The 11,426-nt window shown below is 35.2% G+C and overlaps 1 non-coding gene across 1 annotated transcript; it reads left to right on the forward strand.

Moving 5' to 3' along the window:
- Nucleotides 1–1,984: 1,984 nt before the first annotated feature.
- On the forward strand, nucleotides 1,985–2,090 carry LOC125369679. Its single transcript, XR_007215355.1, has one exon. It is a non-coding gene; the product is annotated as a small nucleolar RNA R71 (small nucleolar RNA).
- The last annotated feature ends 9,336 nt before the right edge of the window (nucleotides 2,091–11,426 follow it).

Raw genomic sequence — 11,426 nt, forward strand, 5'->3', positions numbered from 1 at the left:
CTCAAAATACACAGCACCATCTCCCTCTCCTCAGGTGTGAGATGAGCGGAAATAATAACCGGTAATTGCTTTGCTTCATCTAGGTAGGCATACATTAAGTGTGCTGGCAACTCTTTCAACTCAAGAACGGGCGGCTCCTCCAAAGAAGGCTTCAGCTTCTTTACTCCTGACCTGTCAAGATCAACAAAACCATCAGTCTTTTCATCATTAACATCAGCAGCTAATAAGTGCTCTAGCTGCTCCAACACTTGTTCATTGGATAAATTATCCTCATTTTCTTGCATTGCCACTTGTAAAGGATCATCAATCATTATTTCCTGCAATTGAGGTTCCACAATATCATTGATAAAATCAATCGAACAGACAGTACCATCATGCTCATATGGGTATCTCAAGAATTTAGTCAAATCAAATGTAATGCTCTCATCATCTACCCTAAGTTCCAGCTTTCCGCTACTAACATCTATCAAAGCTTTAAATGTAGCTAAAAATGGTCTACCTAGGATCAATGGGACATTACTCTTACCATTCATATCCATGATAACAAAATCCACAGGAAATAAAAATTTGTTAACTTTAACTAGCACATCCTCTATAATCCCTTTCGGGTACTTAACAGTTCTGTGTGCTAGTTGTATACTCATCATCCTGGTAGGAGTTAGCTTAGAAGTGCTTAGTCCTAACTCCTCAAACAATGAACTAGGCATCAAATTGATGCTAGCTCCCAAATCAGCTAATGCTAGCAATTTTAATTTATCCCCAATCAAACAAGGTATAGTAAAACTCCCTGGATGGCGTCGTTTGACTGGAATCTTGCTCTGAAACACTGCTGAGCATTCTGCATTCAAGGTCACCAATCCCAAGTCCTCTAACTTCCTCTTTTTGCTTATAATTTCTTTTAAAAACTTTACATACTTTGGCATTTGCGAAATAGCTTCAACAAAAGGCACGTTAATCCATAATTGTTTAAAAAGATCTAAAAATTTACCGAATTGCTGATCAACTTTATCCTGGTTGTGTTTTGCAGGATATGGAATGGGAGGTTGGTATGGCCTCGAGGGGATCTTCTTCAAATCCTCCTTCTCTTCAATTTTCTTTCTCCTCAGGCTTGTCTTTCTTTTTCGACTCATCCACCTGCACATCAGAATCATCATTAGTGAAAGGCTTAGATGGACTAGGAAGTTCCTTACCTGATCTCAAACTAATTGCTTTGGCATGCTCCCTTGGATTAGACTCGTGGTTACTTGAAGCGTGCTCGGCGCCTCTCACCATCATCCTAGACAACTGCCCAATTTGAGTTTCTAAGTTCTGAATTGAAGCTTGTTGATTTCGAATGGCAGTGTCCGTTTGTTGAAATCTATTCTTTGAAGTTGCAATGGACTTCGTCATCAACTCTTCCAAGTTAGGTTTCTTCTCTTGACTACCTTCTGGTTGATGGGGAACATAATGCATAGGTTGCTGCAGATGCAACCTCTGATATCCTAGTGGACCTTGGTTATTGGAATTCCTCCATCCAAAATTAGGATGATTCCTCCACCCTAGGTTGTATATATTGATGTAGGGATCATTCTGCTGCCTACCTGCATAATCAACATGCTCAAAGTTAGAAACATTAGTAGGCATAGAAGATGCAAACATACCTCCCGCTTTACAATTGGCACTGTAATGTGGTCCACCACAGAATTCACATATGGACTGAACAGCTTGGACCGGCATCTGAAGTTGTTCTATCTTTTTGGAAAGTAGCTCTACTTGTGCCGCTAAGGCTGTTGTAGGATCTGCCTCAGCCCGATATACAACGGGCTTTAGACCTCTAGCTTGTGGAGTTTGCCACTGATAAGTGTTGGTGGCCATCTCTTCTATCAAATCTTAGGCTTGCTTAGGTGTTTTGCTATTGATAGCTCCCCCTGCAGCTGCATCTTCCATTTATCTAGTGGTTGTATTCATGCCACTATAGAATGTCTGCACTTGCATCCAGCGAGCAAGACCATGGTGTGGGCAACACCTTAACAAGTCCTTGAAGCACTCCCAGGCTTCGTACATCAATTCTCGTTCACCCTGCACAAAAGAAGATATGTTATTTCGCATTTGAGCAGTCTTAGCAGGAGGAAAATACTTATTCAAAAACTTTTCAGCCAAAGAAGTCCAGGTAGTGATCGTTTTTGGTAGCAAGGACTGTAGCCATCTTTTCGCTCTATCCCTCAAGGAAAAAGGAAACAGCCTCAACCGTATGGCATCATCAGTTGTTCCATTAATCTTAAAGGTATCACATATTTCCAAAAAGTTGGCGATATGCTGGTTCGGATCTTCGCTCGCCAATCCTCCAAATTGCACCATATTCTGGATCATCTGGATTACATTCGGCTTTATTTCAAAATTATTGGCCGCCACGGGAGGCCTCACTATCCCAGTTCGCATCCCTGCTAGAGAGGGCCTAGCAAACTCGTACATGGTCCTTTCATCATTACCTCCATTTGCATTGTGGTTCTCCATCTCACTAGTTTTACGAACATGAATCTCTACTTCAATCTCCTCCTCTACTGCCTGCATACGCCTCCTTAGCAATCTAAGAGAGCGCTCGGGTTCAGATAAAGGCTCTATAAGGTTAGGATTAGAGCTCCAGGTCATAAACTGCCTGAGCACAATAAAGAACAACAGCACCAACAAATAGGATAAGAACAAAACTATACACAGAAAACAAATTATGAATAAAAAGAGAAATGACTAGACTAACAAATATTAAAATTTCAATTTCATTCATAGAAAACCGTTCCCCGGCAACAGCGGCAAAAACTTGATGTGTGCTAAGTCAAGCAAGACTGTGACCTAAGGCAGTGTACCTATTAGTGGAGTATAGCTAATGATGAGTACCAAGTGTCGTATTCCCCAAAGAATGTGTGAACCTAAATCTACTCAATCTTCACTGTTATCTAATCACAGAAAATAAATGGTGTTAATGAATAATTCCTAAATTAATTAATAGCTACTCTAATTGTTGTCGAACTACGTATACTAGGGAATGATTAATTCAAGTAAATGAATAACCCTTTAGGAATTCTTGTCTCTAAGGAATGGAAACTAAGGGTGGAATTGATTGATTGAATCCAATTTCTGTGGAAAAATCTCTACACAATTAATGCCTTTCTTAAGGACACTAACATCTTAACTTAGATTAATTAGGTTGAAATCTCTTCCTAACTCTAATTACCCAAATTAGCATTATGTACCATTTAACACTACTGAGAGTTGTTAATTCTCAATCCGGTATAACAAACACCCTATCTCTAGGCGAATTCAATTCTAGGTTGCAAAGGACAATCCAAACCTAAACGTCTTTCTCAAGATCATTCAAATTTCAAAAATCATTCAACAAGATATGAAGAACAAATCAATAAATACTTCCATTGCAAACCAATATTGACAATCAATACATTCAATTCAAAACTGAAGTACAAAAATCCCTAGATAAAGAACCCCAATAGGTTAATAAGTTTTGCTAATCATGTTCATAATCACAACCAACAAGAATTCAATTACAAAAAATGAGTAAAGGTAGAAGAACCCGAATACACCCTTGGATGAGAGTAAATAGCTCCAATTCCTCGTGCCCAATTTTGGATCGATTCTTATTCCTCTTACTCGGATTGAAACCAATCGACAATCCTCACCAATCTTTGATCTTCGAAGAGAATCCAAGTGAAACCTTGATCCAAGTCTCCTTTTCTCTTAGTTTCAACTCAGAAAACCCTTAGACAGAGAAAAAGATGAGTTTTGGACATTCTAACCCTAGCTGCCCCCCTTTTTCTCTTTTCTTTCTTTTTAAATGAATTTGACCAGCTGCCATGAACATGGCCGTGTTGATGCCTGTGTTCCCAACACGTTCCGGTGTTAATGCCTATGTTACTCTCTGTGGTCGTGCTCCCTAAAAACCTCTTTTTTCTTTGATGTTTGATGCATCCAACACGGCCGTGTTGGTGGCCGTGTTCCAGTGTTGAATCCAACACGGCCGTGTTAACCTTCCTCATGGGCATACTTAGCTTGTTTCGGCAGCTTTGACGTCCAATTATGCTCCAATTCTTCCCTTTATCATACTTTGACTTCTTTTGGACCTAATGCACATAAACAGACACATAGAGTGAGTGTTGGGACCAATTTACATCCAAATATACATAAAATCAATCTTAAAAACCCCATTTAGATGTATGTATTTTACTCACATCAATCCCCATGTTACGGGATTATTTTCTAATATTTATAAATATACCCCTCTTATGGGGTTATTTTCTCATATTAAAAAATTTACCCTTTCTAGGATGTTGTTTTCTTGGACTCCCAATTACACTACTTTCACCGCGTGGTTTTCTCAGATTATTTTCTTATATTGATAAATATACCCCTTTTACGGGGTTATTTTCTCATATTATAAAATTAACCCATTCAAGGGATTGTTTTCTCATACTCACAAATATACCACAATTACAGGGTTATTTTCTCTGATTGATATATCCCCGTCTTATGGGGTTGTTTTCTCATATTAAAAAATTTACCCCTTTTATGACGTTGTTTTCTTAGACTCTAAATTACATTACTTTTATGGGGTTGTTTTCTCCGATTCATAAATATACATGTTTTTCGTGATCATTTTCTTATATTAATAAATATACTACTTTTATGGGGTTGTTTTCTCATATTATAAAATTGACCCTTTTGAGGGGTTTTTTCTCATACTTAAAAATACACCAAGATGATGGGGTTATTTTCTCAGATTGATAAATATTCCCGTATTACGGGGTTGTTTTTTAATATTTATAAATATACCCCTCTTACGGGGTTGTTTTCTCATATTAATAAATTTACCCCTACTATGAGATCGTTGTCTTAGACTCGCAATTACACTACTTTTACGGGGTTGTTTTCTTATATCTATAAATAAACACGTTTTACTGTGTTAATTTCTTATATTGATAAATATATCACGTTTACAAGATCATTTTCTCATATTAAATTATCAGCACTATTATGGGGTTGTTTTCTCAAATTCATAAATGTACACTTTTTACGGTATTATTTTCTTATATTGACAAATATACCCCTTTTACGGGATTGTTTTCTCATATTATAAAATTAACCCATTTAAGGGGTTGTTTTCTCATACTCACAAATATACCAAAATTATGGAGTTATTTTATCTAATTGATAAATATCCCTGTATTACGGGGTTGTTTGCTAATATTTATAAATATACCCATCTTATGAGGTTATTTTCTCATATTAAAAAATTTACCCCTTCTACGACGTTGTTATCTTAGACTTACAATTACACTACTTTTACGGTATTGTTTTCTCATATTCATAAATATACACATTTTATGGGGTTATTTTCTTTTATTGATAAATATACCACTTTTATGGGGTCGTTTTCTCATATTAAATTAATAGCAGTATTATGTAGTTGTTTTCTCAAATTTATAAATACACACGTTTTCTGGGATTATTTTCTTATATTGACAAATATACCCCTTTTACGGGGGTTGTTTTCTCATACTCAAAAATATACTATAATTACCGGGTTATTTTCTCCGATTGATAAATATCCCTGTATTACGGGGTTGTTTTCTAATATTTATGAATATACCTCTCTTTCGTGATTATTTTCTATTATTAAAAAATTCACCCCTTCTATGATTTTTTTTCTTGGACTCGCAATTACACTACTTTTATGGGGTTGTTTTCTCAGATTCATAAATATACACGTTTTACGGAGTTATTTTCTTATATTGATAAATATACCACTTTCACAAGGTCATTTTCTGATATTAAATTATTAGCACTATTATGGTGTTGTTTTCTCTCATTTATAGATATACATGTTTACGGGTTTATTTTCTTATATTGGCAAATATACCCTTTTACGGGGTTGTTTTCTCATATTATAAAATTAACCCAATAAAGGGGTTGTTTTCTCATACTCATAAATATACCATAATTACGGGGTTATTTCCTCAGATTCATAAATATCACCGAATTACGGGGTTATTTTCTGATATCTATAAATATACTCCTCTTACGGGGTTGTTTTCTCATATTAGAAAATTTACCCCTTTTATGATGGTGTATTCTTCGACTCGCAATTACACTACTTTTACGGAGTTGTTTCTTAGATTCATAAATATACATGTCTTACAGGGTTGTTTTCTTAGATTCATAAATATACATGTTTTACAGAGTTATTTTCTCCAATTGATAAGTATCCCCATGTTAAAGGGGTTGATTTCTAATATTTATAAGTATACTCCTCTTTCGGTGTTGTTTTCTCATACTAAAAAATTTACCCCTTTTACGATGCTGTTTTCTTCGACTCGTAATTACACTACTTTTACGAGGTTGTTTTCTTAGAATAATAAATATACATGTTTTACGGGGTTATTTTCTTATATTGTCAAATATGCCCATTTTACAGAGTTGTTTTCTCATATTATAAAATTAACCCATTTAAGGGATTGTTTTCTCATATTCACAAATATACCACAATTACAAGGTTATATTCTCCGATTGATAAATATTCCCATGTTACGAGGTTGCTTTCTAATATTTATAAATTACCCCTCTTACGGGGTTGTTTTCTCATATTGAAAATCTTTCCCCTTCTACGATGTTGTTTTCATAGACTCGCAATTACACTACTTTTACCGGGTGGTTTTCTCAGATTCATAAATATACATGTTTTACAGGGTTATTTTCTTATATGGATAACTATACCCCTTTTATAGAGTTGTTTTCTCATATTATAAAATTAACCCATTCAAGGGTTGTTTTCTCATACTCACAAATATACCACAATTATAGAATTATTTTCTCTGAATGATAAATATCCCCGTGTTACGGGGTTATTTTCTAATATTTATAAATATAACCCTCTTACAGGGTTGTTTTCTCATATTAAATAATTTACCTTTCTACGATGTTGTTTTCTTAGACTCACAATTACATTACTTTTATGGGGTTGTTTTCTTCGATTTATAAATATACATGTTTTACGGGATTATTTTCTTATTAATAAATATAACACTTTTATGGGGTCATTTTCTCATAATAAATTATTAGCACTATTATGGGATTGTTTTCTCAAATTCATAAATAAACGCATTTTGCGTGGTTATTTTCTCATATTGATAAATATACCCTTTTTGATGGGTTTTTTTTTCTCATACTAAAAAATATACCAAGATTACGAGATCATTTTCTCCGATTGATAAATATCCCTGTATTACGGGATTGTTTTTTGATATTTATAAATATACCCCTATTACAGGGTTGTTTTCTCATATTAATAAATTTACCCCTACTACGAGGCTGTTCTCTTAGACTCGAAATTACACTACTTTTAAAGTGTTGTTTTCTTAGATTCATAAATAAGCACGCTTTACGAGGTTATTTTTTTATATTGATATTTATACCACTTTTACAGGGTCGTTTTCTCATATTAAATTATTAGCACTATTATGGGGTTGTTTTCTCAAATTCATAAATGTACACGTTTTACGGGATTATTTTCTTATATTGACAAATATACCCCTTTTACGAAATTATTTTCTCATATTATAAAATTAACCCATTTAAGGGGTTGTTTTTCTCATACTCACAAATATACCAAATTAACGGGTTACTTTCTCCGATTGATAAATATCCCCGCATTACGGGGTTAATGGGAATTATAGGTTTCATCAATTAACTCCCCGATAGCAAAAATACTATGATAAGTTGAATTAGAAGAAAACTAGAAATTACCAATTTAATCCACAAATTCGGATCGTTCAAAGATTGAAGTAAGAAGATGGATACTACTTAACCCCTTTACCAACAAGGATAAAGATACTAAGATAGACTTTGATTTCCTCTTATGCCACAAACAAGAAAGTTTGATAAATAACAAGAAAACAAAGATTTAGATTTTGGCACCACAAGCTAGAATAAAGCTTGATAAGTCACAAAGTTCAAGCAAGAAATTAAAGACAAAATTCCTCACAATAAAACTCAAACAAAGTTATAATTCATATATCAAATTCAATCATGCTCTAAAAGAAAGAAAAGGACTTGTTTATATGGAGTACAAGTCCATGCACACACTACTAAAATAGACTCACACACATAGGATTACTTTTACTCTTAAATGGCCTTAGTAACCACTATCCACACTAATAGCCATTACTTGGTATTAATTACCCCCATTAACTTGTATATGGTGGCTCTTAATAACCACTACCCACATTGATAGCCATTACTTGGTATTAATTACCACATTAACTTGTATGGTGGCTACATGTAACCCTAATTGTTATTAACACAAAAACAAGTTAAATATTATTCCTTGGGCCACCATGGATGCCTTATTGGGTTGAAGTTCTTGGGCTTTCCAAATGTCCCTAATTAAACCCAATATGGCTTATTGAAGCTTCTTGGATTTGGACCTTGTGATTGGGCCTTCTTGTACTATTAATGGATCTTGGATCTCTTTAAGCTTTGAACTTGGATTCACATCATTCCCCCTTTCTTCAAAAGGATTTGTCCACAAATCAGCTCCATCATCTTCATCACCTACATCAAACAAAGACAAGTCACTAACATTGAAAGTAGCACTAACATTGCCATACTCACCTGGAAGTTCTAGCTTGTAGGCATTGTTATTGATGTATTGAAGCACTCTAAAAGGACCATCTCCTCTTGGCATAAGCTTTGATTTCCTTTGGTTAGGAAATCTTTCCTTCCTCAAGTGCACCCACACCCAATCTCCAGGCTCAAAAATGACTTGCTTCCTCCCTTTGTTGTGTTGCTTTTCATATTGGAGTGTCTTCTTCTTAATCTTTGCACGCACCTTCTCATGCAAAGTCTTGATGAATTCAGCTTTTTGTTTCCCCTCTAAATTAGCTTTGTCCAACTGCAATGGTAGCAAATCTAATGGAGTCAATGGATTGAATCCATACACAACTTAAAAGGGTGAGAAATTTGTTGAACCATGCACACTCCTACTGTAAGCAAATTCCACATGTGGCAAACATTCTTCCCAATTCTTCAGATTTCTTTGGATGACAGCCCTCAAAAGTGTTGCAAGTGTCCTATTGACCACCTCCATTTGTCCATCCGTTTATGGATGACAAGTTGTAAAATACAAAAGCTTTGTCCCCATCTTTCCCCAAAGAGTCTTCCAAAAGTGACTTAGGAATTTGACATCCCTATCACTCACAATGGTCATTGGCACTCCATGTAGCCTTACAATCTCCTTGAAGAATAGATTGGTAATATGGGTTGCATCATCCGTCTTGTGACATGGAATGAAATGTGCCATTTTGCTAAACCTGTCCACAACAACAAAAATAGAATCTCTCCCTCCCTTGGACCTAGGTAATCCTAAAACAAAGTCCATAGAAATGTCTACCCAAGGTTCATTTGGTATGGGAAGAGGTGTATACAAACCATGAGGCATTGCTTTGGATTTGGCTTGTTTGCAAGTAATGCATTTCTCATAAATTCTCTCAACATCCCTTTTCATGTGTGGCCAAAAGAAATGGTCACCCAATATATCCAAAGTTTTCTTAATCCCAAAATGTCCCATTAAACCTCCACTATGTGCCTCTCTCACAAGTAACTCTCTCAAAGAACTTTATGGCACACACAATTTGTTTTCCCAAAAAAGAAAACCATCAAACTTATAGAACTTATCAAAACCCCCTTTCTCACATACCCCATAAACATTAGCAAAATCAGGATCATTAGAATAAAGATCTTTTATGTATTCAAATTCTAATAATTTTGCATCAAGTTTAGAGATCAAGGCATACCTTCTTGACAATGCATCGGCCACCACATTTTCTTTCCCTTACTTGTACTTAATCATGTACGAAAAGGATTCAATGAATTCCACCCATTTTGCATGTCTCTTGTTGAGCTTTCCTTGTCCTTTGAGATACTTCAAGGACTCATGGTCAGTGTGAATTATGAATTCTTTGTAGCCAAGGTAATGCTGCCATGTCTTTAGAACCCTCACTAATGCATAGAACTCCTTGTCATATGTAGGGTAGTTTAGACTTGCTCCACTTAGCTTTTCGCTAAAGAATGCTATGGGCTTGCCTTCTTGCATCAAAACTCCTCCAATACCTATGCTACTTGCATCACACTCAATCTCAAAAGGTTTAGTAAAATTTGGCAAAGATAACAAGGGTGCAGAACTTAATTTGTCTTTTAGCAAGTTAAAAGCCTCATCTTGTTCAATTCCCCACTTAAAACCAACATTCTTTTTGATGCATTCAGTTAAAGGTAGAAAAATTCTTAATGAACCTTCTATAAAAGCTAGCTAAACCATGAAAGCTTCTTACATCACTTACACTTGTGGGTGTTGGCCATTCTCTAATTACTTTTACCTTTTCTTGATCAACATGAATACCCTTGTCATTGACAATATATCCAAGAAAAGTAATTTCATTAGTGCAAAAACAACATTTCTTTAGATTAGCATACAACTTCTCTTCTCTAAGCACATAAAAAACACAAGTCAAATGTTGTACATGCTCATCTAAATTTTTGCTATAAACCAATATATCATCAAAATAGACAACAATGAATTTGCCTATGAATGCTCTTAAAACATGATTCATCAATCTCATGAAAGTGCTTGGTGCATTAGTTAAACCAAAAGGCATTACTAACCACTCATATAAACCATGTTTAGTTTTAAAACCTGTTTTCCATTCATCACCTTCTCTCATTCTAATTTGATGATAACCAGATTTTAAATCAATTTTTGAAAACAAATATGAACCATGCAATTCATCCAACATGTCATCTAGCTTAGGAATGGGATGTCTATACTTCACCGTGATTTTGTTGATGGCACAACAATCAACACACATCCTCCAAGTTCCATCTTTCTTAGGCACTAACAAGACGGGTACGACACATGGACTCATGCTTTCACGAACATAACCCTTCTCCATAAGCTCATTCACTTGCCTTTTGATTTCCTTGGTCTCCTCCGAATTACATCTATATGCTGGTCTATTTGGAATGCTTGCTCCAGGTATGAAATCAATTTGGTGCTCAATGCCTCTTTTAGGTGGCAAACCATTTGGAATTTCTTCAGGAAATAAATCTTCATAAACCTGCAAAAGATCAACAACAACACTAGGCAAATAATTGGTTATTTCGTTAGAAATATGCAAAATCTCCTTTTACATAAGTACAAGCATGTGTTGTCTCAAAAGCATAGCTTCCTTCACATCGCTCATTTTTGCATAAACACTCATTTTTCTTTCATTTGAACCTTCTTTGTTTTCTCTTACCATGTGTTTCCCATTTTGGTCAAGAGAATTGGAATTTTTAGGTTCACTCATCTCACCTCTTTCTTTACTCTCAAAGGTTTCCCTTCCCAAAGA

This window comes from Ricinus communis, chromosome 3 (assembly GCF_019578655.1).
Source record: "Ricinus communis isolate WT05 ecotype wild-type chromosome 3, ASM1957865v1, whole genome shotgun sequence".
Taxonomy (NCBI): Eukaryota; Viridiplantae; Streptophyta; class Magnoliopsida; order Malpighiales; family Euphorbiaceae; genus Ricinus; species Ricinus communis.